Raw genomic sequence first — 10,981 nt, 5'->3', positions numbered from 1 at the left:
CTTGGTGGACCTGCCCAGACTGCTCCTCTGCTCAGTATCATTCAGTAGCTCCTGACTTAGTGCCAGGAAAAGTTTAAACTACTCTGCATAGTATTCATGACCCTCTATAACCCAGTACCATTCTTTGTTGCTATTCCGTCGTGTCCAACTCTTTGTGATCCTGTATGGAATTTTCATGGCAAAGATACTGGATGATTCGCCATTTTCTCTCCAATAAATTAACACAAACAGAGGTTAAGTGACTTACTCAGGGTCTCACACAGCTAGTGAGTGTCTAAGGTAGAATCTGAACTCCAGTCTTCCTGACTCCAGGTCCAGTACTCTATCCACTGTGCCAGCAGCTCCCTCAATGGGGCCATTATACTTTCATCATACTACCCCCCTCCATATTCTCCCTTTCATATATGTCCTGCAGTCACACCACACACACACACACACACACACACACACACACACACACACACACACTTGCTACCCAACCTTAAAACTCAACTTAAAAACTGCTTCTTCCAAGAAGTTTACCCTGATCCCCACCTTTGGTAATGATCATTTCCTCCTTAGGCCTTATATACAGCTTTGTTCCTTTCTATACATTTATCACGGATTATTTTGTATTTATTTGTGTATATCATATCCCTCAACCAGACCGTAAGTTTTATGAAGGCAAGGGTCCTGTTTTTCTACCCTTTGCATCTTGCCTAGTGCTTAGCATGGTGTACTATTACACCTAGTAAGAACTTAATAAACATTTTTAATTAAATTAAACTGACTTCAAAGACTTTTGGCTGAATTCAGGGGAGAGATGTTACATGGAGCAAAGAAATGATCTTCCAGAACCAAGGATTTCAGTAAGAACCATGTCAAATCATGGCCCCCACTTCTCAGTATCCCTTTAGACGCTGAACAATAATAATAGTACTGGCTCACATTTATATAGATTTTTAAGGTTTAGAAAGTCTTTGATACACATAATCTCTTTTAATCCTTGTCAGGTAGATGCTCTTAGTACCTCCATTTTACAAATGAGGAAACTGAGGCTCATAGAAATTAAGTGACTTTCCCAGGGTCGCAGTCTTCTGAGCTCCACACCCTGTGCTCCACTTACTGCCTCCTCAAATGCCCCCTTCTCCTAAGCTCGCTTCAGATTCTTGCTTTCAGGTGTAACTTCCCTACCCAATTTTTTCCCCATTTTGCTAAATAAAGGAAGTAGCCCCAAGGGCTGGTTTTCCTCCTGCTACCACAAAGGTCTGTGTAACTGCTTGTTCCTCTAAGTGGTGAAAATGACCTGATACATTTACCTTGAGGCAGTTGATAGAAGAGGCAGAAAGATTCAGAACAGGAGAACAGAAGCACACCGAGACGAAAGCAAATGGGGAAATCTTCAGCCAAGCTCCTTCTTGGTAGGAAGCTGACCTTGAGCAGAGCTCAGCTTCCATGTTTGGCTATGTCACATGATAGATAAAGCAGAAGGCTTGGATCTTTCCTTCTGTTTTCTTCTTTTCTACCCAGAACCACTCTCTCATTGATTCTTTTTAAAGATAACTTTGATTTCCTATCATCTTTATTTCAAAATAGATCCCTTCTCATCCCCTCACCCAGGAGTGGGGAACCTGTGGCCTTGAGGCCCTTTAGGTGCTAAAGTGTGGCCCTTTGACTAAATCCAAACTCCCCTCTCCCCCAGCCACAGCCACCATATCTCAAAACAAAGACAAAAACAGGGATTAAAAAAAAAGATTAGCAAAATTGAGTAACATATCAACTGAGTGTTCCAGTATATACATTGTTCCATACCCCCAATTGCCCCACCTCTGCAAAAAGGAGAGAAAGCAGCACTTTCTTGTCTCTTCTTTGAGGTCTTGCTTGGCCATCATTATTACATGGGTGTCAACTGTTCTTTCTCTTTCCACGGTTGTGGTCATTGTGCATACTCTTTCTCCAGGTTCTGCCTATTTTGTTTTACAGCACTTTATATGATGTCTTCTCACGCTCCTCTGTAGTCTTCATACTTGGTTTTCTACGGCACAATGATATTCTATTACATTTATATACCACCATTTTGAGTCATTCACTAATCAATGAGCTTCTCTTTTGCTTCCAGATCTGTCTTCAAGGCAAAATATGCTGCTATAAATATTTTGGTGTACATGAGATTTTTCTTTCTTGTACATGTCTAGCAGTGGGATCTCACTGGGAAGAACTTCTGGGTCCAAAGGCTGGACATTTCTCTCAATTTCTTCTCATAACTCTAAAATAGTTTCCAAAATTGTTGGGCCAATCACAGCTTTGCCAACAGTATAAGAGCATGTCATTCTTTCCATAAACCCCCGCAACATTGACTGCCCCCCCTCATTTTTCTTGGCTATCTTTGCCTATTTGTAGGTTGTCAAGGAAAACTGTTGGGTTTTAAAATTTGTATCCTTATCAATTCTTAGGAAGTTCATTTGATTTTATTCATTCAGAAGTCTTCCTACTAGGAAGCTCTGTGAGGACAACGTCAGTATCTTATCTCAATTTTGTATCTCACTCAGTGCCCAGCACAGGGTCTCATAATTTCCTAAGAGTTAGCTAAAGCTAAGAAGCCTTCAGAATGTGAGGAATGATATGTGTGAAACAATCAGTCAGGCTTGCTGGTATCTAGTTGTTGGATCTGAGTGCATTTAGGGGTGTGGGAGAAACTACTTTAACAAGGTATTGCCAGCTCAAAATTAAGACTGGTGTATTGGATAAGCCCAAATGGTCACAGCATTAATCCCACATCTCTTACCAAAAGAACTCTAAGAACCTACTTCTGGCTACAAAACTCCACTAAAATGCTAAGCTGGTCTTTCACATTTTTTTTTAAGCTCAATCAAATCTACAATTCAGTAATTGCCCTGACTGGCCGCTTCCATATCTCAATGGCCACCGTCTCTCTAGAGCCGGACAGACAAAACTTTCCCTTGCTTAGAGTCAGGATGAAGTGATTTGTTCCCCTCTGGCAGGGTTGGTTCTGCAAACCAGATAGCAGCCAGTCGAGTGAGCTAAGGAGTCGGGCCCTTCTAGAACTCCAGTTGTTTGGACAGGACAACACTCCAGACAATCAGCCTCTCCAGGCAAGAGCCTGGTGCTCCCAGCCCCCTGGAGGTATTCCTTTTTTGGATTTTCTTTTCTTTTTTCTCTAAGCTCCCCCCCACCCCAACATTTTGTTTAAGAGAAAACGAGATGTCTATCTTCTGTTTCCTTATTTTTTTTCAGGAAAGCAAAGGGTTGTTGACTTCCTCCCTCTCCCCTCCCTTCCTTCCTTCTCCCCGAAGGTACTCATCTGAGAAAAAGAGAACGAAGTAATTGTTCCTGTTCTCTTTCTTAAGTCATTTGAAACATTGTCCCAGCTCCTTCTGTAAGTTCACTTCAATCTGTACACAAGAGAGAGGGAGAGAGAGAGGGAGAGAAAGAGAGAGTGCATGAGAGCAGAAAGCAGGTAAAGAGAAAGAGTTGGTGCCGCAGCTCTCCAGACCTCAGGAGCTGGTAAGTTACCCGTCGAATCACTGCTGCTTCTTTTTCAGGGTAACTGACAGATTCTCTGCTAGGCATCTTTCGATGAAGATGCCTCACTGGCCACATACTTGACTCAGGGAGTATGAAGGATGGTTGACCCAGAATTAAAGTAAGACTTTTTTTTTAAGGGAATACTGATATTTATTAGAGTCCAAGATCTGACAACAATGAAAAGAGTATTGTGTTGGGGACAAGGAGGCACACTGTGGTCAATCCGGATTTGGGCATAGAGGATAAAACACGAGTCACTGGACTCTGTTACACTCTCCTGCTGGAAACTTGGTTGTCTTTATTCTGGCTTCAGGCAGCTTGGTTGTCAGGGTGCATCTGCCAAAGGCTGCCATTTGCCATAGGGTTTTGTGGGATATCACCGCAACTGAAATGTCAATACCTTCCTCCTTTTCTCTTTTCCCCTTCTCTCTACTCCCCAGCAGATATCCTCCAAATTAGGAATATGAGCTTCATTCCGGGTCAGTAATCTAAGAGAAACAGAAGAGGGCTGCGTGGTGTTGAGGACTGTGTGTTTGGGGCAGAGGTGTAAACTGGCCATGAACCTGTGGCCCATACGTATGCGTAGATACAACAAAGTGCAGAGCCCTAAGGTACTCAGCTTTCAGTTAAGAACATCTTCCTGGGACTGGTTTAGAAGACAAGGACTGATCTTACATAACAATAACTTGATCCAACATCAAGTTTATATTTATACCTTTACTCAGCCCAAATAGCCAATTGTTTTCCAAGCACCAAGCGGAATATAATCCACTAGTCAAGGATAACCAGCTAAGAGACATTTGGACCAGCCATTCACAAAGGGTCAAACCTGAAATTTGTGAGCCAGAATACTGTTACTGAGTCCATCAGGAGAGGCTAAGAGGGGATCCAAGACCACATCAGCAAAAATAGGTCATTTAAGTCATATGAAAAGACCATATGTATTTGTAGAAACTTACAGCACAATATAGTGAAAGGGGCACTAGGCAAGGGATGTTATGTATATCTTTTCTATATTAGTTTTTGGTGAAATTTGCTGACTGAAGTTGCTTTGTGGGTAGTGATGAGACTCAAACAGCCAGGTTTTCCTCAACAAGAATAAGGATCTAATCCTAAATTTTCACTGCAGAAATGCAACTTGCATCAGAAATCTGATTAAATACCCTTAATAAATGGTGGTAAAAATGCAGTCATGGTGGGTTGTTTGGTGTCTTCTATGGGAAAAGACCTGTGCTTTTTTTTCTTTCTCTTTTCTCTGTAGACTTTCCTTGGTAGCTCTAGAAAACAGAGTAACTTGTAAAATATTGGAATGAAAGTTTATTTTCTGGCCACTCCTTAATGTGCTCCAATAACTCTTTTTCTGTCTTTAAAACTATGAGCTTGGTGGTATGGCAATTAGCTTAATAACCACCAGCTGTGGTATAAAGTCTACCTCCCCTCCCTTCACTCCCTCAATTGATCTGAAGTTGAAAGGGGATCATAAATTGATAATCAAGGCAACTGTGAATTTATTTGCAATCATGACCTCCAGGAGTGAATGCTGCCCTGCGATCTCCATTACTTGGGCTTTTCGGTTTCATTTTTGTTTGATTCTGTACACTGGATTGAAAACAGCAACCCCCTTGACTTTTGGTTGTCGAAATATGAAAATGTGAAGTACAAATGTTGAAAAATAAAAATATGACTGTGTTTTCTGATGGAATGAAATGCACAAAACAAGAGCTTGATGATTCAGAGAGCAGCTTACAGAACATGGAGAAGCAGAGACCCCAAAGCAAGATGAACCCCATTTATAAACCATGTTTGTTCCCATTTGTGACCCCAGATTAATGTTCCCTAGTGTTCTTTTTTTCCTCTTTAAAAAGGCCACATGTTCAATATTTCCATTTAAATGGGCAATATAGTCACACAAAAATATCTGTTGGTTTCTTGAATAAAGAATTCTTCAATAACCTAAAGGGAAACCCTGACCATCATTTCATTTAATTTGTTCTATTGCCTTCTAACCTGTAGTCTAGAGACACCATACCCTGCCCAATGAACGCATCTTACCAAGGAGGTATGAATGGGATTCCATAGTGTAGACCAGCTCTTACCTAGCTCCAAGGTGGAGAATTCTCACTTGGAATCTCCAAATACACAAAAAGCATTGCTTAAATTCATCTTTATCATGGGTGGTTATGTTATAAATTGACAGCTAGGTCAGGATGTTCAGGTGGTAGCCTTCCGTGCTTCGAAAATACATTCATCTGGAGTACAAAATTACAGAAGTCCTTGAATATTAATATATCAAATTAATACTTGCCTAGTCCTTTCTTTTCTTACAATATTCAATTACTAAATTTAACAAATTTTAAAAATTAATTTTATTTTTGTGATCTGCTTTTTCTCACTCCCACCTCTACTGTACCTCATTAAGAAAGCAAGAAAAACAAAATACTTGTTATAAACATGTAGATTCAAGCAAAGTAAATTTTTATACTAGCCTTGTCCAAAACTATATGCCTTAGTCTGCACTCTGAGGTCAACATCTCTCTATCTGAAGGTGGCTAGTCTGTTTCATCATGTGTCCTCTGGAATTGTGGCTAGCCATTGTGTTGATCAGAGTTCCTAAGTCTTTCAAAGTTATTTGTCTTTACAATATTTTAACAACCATTTAGTAAGTCCCTCCAGTGTGCAAAACAGAGAGGCTAGGCGGTAATGTGATAAGGTTGTTGGACTTGGAATCAGGCAACCCTGAGTTCAAATCTCATGTCTGACACTTCCTAACCTTGTGACCATGAGCAAGTAACAAGCTTTGTAGCTCACAGTGAGATAAATCTCTAAGATTTATCTGCTAAGTAACAGACAGACTATACTCTGATTGGTGGGGGACATCCCTACACCAAAGAAGTCACAGATTATGAACTAATATGCAAAGACCTATACCTTTAATAGTTTTCCTATTCCTCGGGTACCTAATTCTTGGTCAATATGACACTCTATGTCTGTCTGAGCCTAAATTATTTCTTACAGCTCTGTGGCTGAATACACATGGAACATAGATTTTCTATACTTGGAACTCTTGTGAAATAATCACAGACGGGCTTTCAAATACTGATGGTTAGCTCTCAGCATGGCAGAAAAGCCAAATCTTTCCGCTCTGGAATAATTTGTACCAGTGGTGCCCAGCAGAGATCAATGGTGGAGAAACGGCAGCTTGGAGATGAAACCTTTCAAGTTAGATGAATGTGAAAAGAAGCTGTTCAGGTCTATTTTTAGAGCCCTATTGTCCCTTTCCCCACTTCCCCATCCTCCTGTCCTGTGTCTATGGCGACCTTTCCCCTAGCTACAGAAAGCTGGACGCAGTTTTCTCTAGAGCCCCCAGTTCTCTTTCATGACTCAGCCAGAGAAGATGATTTGTCAATAACTTGAGAGTTCCCCCCTCCCTCTCCCACTGTTACCACCTCCCCCTCTAGAATAAATCAAAACAACGTTCTCATGAACAACCTAGCCAGGAGAAATTCAGTTTAGGAATGAAAATTGGGCCCCTCTTGCTACCACTTCTTGGGGGAGGGTCAGGAGAATCCGTCCCAACTTTTCCCCCTACAATCTGAACTGCTGAAACACATATGTTGATTTATATGCTATATGCTTGGTCTAACTGATATTCCAATTTAGGTTAGATTCAATGCATTGCTGATTTCATTTCCCAGAAAGCCTTTGTTAGAACAGAAGGGACTGGACCCATCTGATGGCTTGTGGAGACACATCTCTACTAGAATGAAATGATGCTGCGTTATGGTATACAAAGGGGCAAGAAGTGCCTTCCAAGGCAACTGCTCCTGGTAGAAAGAGCAGCAGACTTCAAGCCAGCGGCCTGAGGACCTTTCCCAGATCAATAGCTAACTGACTGTGTGACCTCAAATAAACAGAGGCTAGATAACATCAAGGGTACTCTAAAGGAGAGTTCTCATCCAGATACGAATTCAGATAGATGGTGACTCAGGTCCTCCCACCTCTGAGATTTCCTGAGGCTCTGAAATCACTTAATTTCTCTGATCCTTGGAGACTGTGGTTATAAAACGATAGGTTGGGAGTAGAGGCTCTCAAAGTTGATCAGTAACTAGCAATTCTGACTCCTGGGGCAAGCAACACAAAGCCTGCCTGGGGTAAGCATGAAAGATGCCCTCCAATCAACTTCAAAGTTGATTAAAAACTTAAAAGTCTTGAAAAAGACAAGTTTAGTTGGGATCAGGCCATGTAACTTCCCTACTCAGTAAATTCCAGCAGCTCCAGGATCAAATATAAAATCTTCTATTTAACATTTAAAGCAGCTTCTCCTTTCGAGTATTTTTACACCTTACTTCTCTTCACAAACTCTTCTACCCATGCCCACTGGTCTACTTACTATAGTCACACATGATACTCCATAACACTACTTCATGTACCATCTCCCAACTCCACGCCTCAAATCCTCTCCTTAACACTGTCTCCCAGCTTCCCTGGCTTCCTTCAAGGCTCAGCTCAAATCGTCCTTGCTGGGGTGGTCCCTTCCAGTGCCTCCCATCACTTTGTACGTATCTTGAAAATACATCCTTATCTCTATGTTGTCTCCCTCATTAAAATGTACATCTCTTAAGAGTAAGGATAGAGTTTTCTGCTTTTTACATTTCTTTGTATACCCAGGCCTTAACATAGTCCTTGGCAGAGTAAATGCTTAACAAATGTGTTTGGACTGCTAACTGATACAAGGTGGAATGGAGAGAAACTGAGATGTGATCCCATGATGAAGAGACAGACCCCAAGGGAAGGAGGAAGAAAGAGACTGGGGAGGAGGCGGCCTTGGGTAGAAGCAGCCGATTAGCTAGCTTCCCATTCCCACAGCATTTTCTGACTAACTAGGTGTTGGGTTCAGTTGTTTCTCCTTTTTGAAGGAGTTTAAGTGCTCTTACAATGCTATACCTTTTGGCCCCCTTGGCCAAAAATTCTTTCATCTCAGTCTAGTAATGGCTCTGCATCTAAAGTCTCTGCTTTTTCTAATTTTCTATGATTTTATAAGACTGATTTTCAAGTTCTTTTTGCTCCTGTTTCTTTGGTATTGCATTAGCAATCCCTCTACATAGAATTCTAGCTCTTTTATAATGTAAAGAAAACTTAAATATAAATATCTTTCTAGAGAAACATACTTTGAAATGAAATTCAAATTAAGCTTGGGATGTGTTCTTAGGAAGGAGTGAGGAGAAGGTGAATCGTTATTACAGAGACCTTCAAAATGAGATCTGATCAATGTGAATGCTTAAAACTGTCTTAGAGTGTGGAATATAGAGAGATGTATTACTTAGAGCCATAAAAGAAAGTTTGCAATTGCACAGGGATAGACTTTTCTTTTTGTTTCTTTAAGTCATTAGAAGTTTCAAGTGAGAAAGATTTTTATTTCTTTTTTCCCTTCTGCATATTGCATGAAATGAATGGCACTGATGCTACTGACATTTTAAATTTTGGTCCAAATACTGGGGAGTGTGGTGGGACTGAGGGAAACGTACAGCAACGTTTTGTAATGGCCCTGGGAAATCTGAAACTGCTTCTGTTGGAACAGTGGGGAGTTCATTTCCCTGTTAGTGGGAGTTAAAAACTTTGTCAGCCACACTTCTCCTGATTGCGTATATACATTTTATGGTCTTTTGTTTTTTCTATTGTGTATTTGTTGGTCTATGAACTTATTTATTTATTACTTACTCACTTGTCTGCTTCCTTCCTTCCTTTTATCCTTCTTTTTCCTCTTCCTTTTTTCCTCCTTTCTTCCTTCCTCCCTCCCAACCCATGTCTATCTCTGTCTCTCACTCCTTCCTCTCTCTCTCTTTCTCTCTCTCTCTATCTCTCACACACACACGCACACACACACACATATACACACACACATATACACACACCCTCTCTCTCCCCCCTATGTCTCCCTATCTCACCTAGCCTGGAAATGCAGCAGTCACTAACAGCCCAATACCATTCTTTACTGCCATGGGAACTTAAACCTGCTCTGTTTGTTCACCTGTTCTCAGGGTAGCCTGGCAGCCTAGTGGCTCCTCAGTCTCAGGGCTGTGCAGGGGCTCACAGATACCATATGGCCTTTAGCTCGTCTGCAGCTCAGAACCCCTGAACTCAATCCAAGCAATCCCCCAACATCAGCCTCCCTTGTGGTAGGGACTACAGGCACATGCCGCCATGCCCTTCGTACTATACATTTCGTAAGCATGTCTAGTCAATGTCATGTACATATACACACACACATACACATATATGTGTATGTATGTATGTATGGATAGGGGGAGAGGGTCTGGACCTACGATTTAATTGGTTTAGAAAACCCTTGTACCTGCCTCCTGCTCACCTAGGTGGTAAGTCCTCCTTTCCACAGACAGATGAGCAATTCCTCGGTAACCCCCATCATCTATCTACGTATTCATCCGAACATTTATTTATTTACATTTACATATTAATTATGTATTGATTTTAAATTTTTCAAATCTATATTAAAAATTCTGAGTCCCAAATTCTCTCCCTTCCCCACCCACTGAGAAGGCAAACAATGTATCAGTCATACATGTGGAGCCGTGCAGACCAATTTCCATGTTAGCCATGTTGCAAAAAAAAAAAAAAAGAGCCAGAAAAATAAAGTGAAAAATAGTGCGCTTCAATTTTCACTCAGAGTTCACCGGTTCTTTCTCTGGAGGTGAAACGCATTTTTCCTCAAGGGCCCTTTGGAATCGTCTTAGGGCGTTGCATCCAGAACAGCTAGGTCTTTCACAACTGATCATCATCTGTAACACAGTCCTAGAGAGCTGCCTGACAGGTTAAATTATTCGACCAAAGGGTCACATAGTCATTAGTTAGAAACAGGACTTGAACTCAGTGCTTCCTGGTTCCAAGGCCAGCCCATCATCTACTTCACCATGCTGCCCACAGGTAGAGAAACTTAAAAGAGGCCACATCAATGGGTGCTTTGTGAACCACAACTATAAGTCTAAAAGGAAGATCCAGGCAGGGCTGCCTCCTTCCCCTAACCCTGCCAGAAACAAATGGTTTAAATCTGTTCTCTAACACTTGCCTAGAAGCGGCAGTCATGTTCATGAGATCTCGCAATATTGTTCGTTATTAGCCAGGTAAAAAAACATGTCTGCCAGAAAGAAAAAGAAAGAACAAGCTAAAAGATAACGTCCATTTTCTCCATCAGAAGTGATGCAAGTGATGAGAGCGCAGGGTCAGTACTGGAAGGGACCTTAGAGACCATCCTATGCAGACTCCTCACTTTACAGAGATATTGGTCAACTTGGCCAAGGTCCCTGAGTCACAGCCAGTGCGTAGCTGACGCACAATTCAAACCCAGATCTTTTGGATTCCACTCTTTCCTACACCTACTCCAGGCCGCCTTCTCGAGGGAATACTAGTGATATTTATAATGATACATGTCATTTATATA

The 10,981-nt window shown here is 41.4% G+C and overlaps 1 protein-coding gene across 1 annotated transcript in view; it reads left to right on the top strand.

The window, feature by feature from the left end:
- Window positions 1–1,811: 1,811 nt before the first annotated feature.
- Window positions 1,812–10,981, top strand: part of ZNF366 (zinc finger protein 366) — a 110,808-nt gene continuing 101,638 nt past the window's right edge. Inside the window, exon 1 of the mRNA XM_072606313.1 lies at window positions 1,812–3,504. The gene's annotated coding sequence lies outside the window, so the exon portion shown is untranslated. The remainder of the gene's footprint in view (window positions 3,505–10,981) is intronic.

Source organism: Notamacropus eugenii, chromosome 4, assembly GCF_028372415.1.
Source record: "Notamacropus eugenii isolate mMacEug1 chromosome 4, mMacEug1.pri_v2, whole genome shotgun sequence".
Lineage (NCBI taxonomy): Eukaryota > Metazoa > Chordata > Mammalia > Diprotodontia > Macropodidae > Notamacropus > Notamacropus eugenii.
This window is presented reverse-complemented; position numbering and strand designations above follow the sequence as displayed.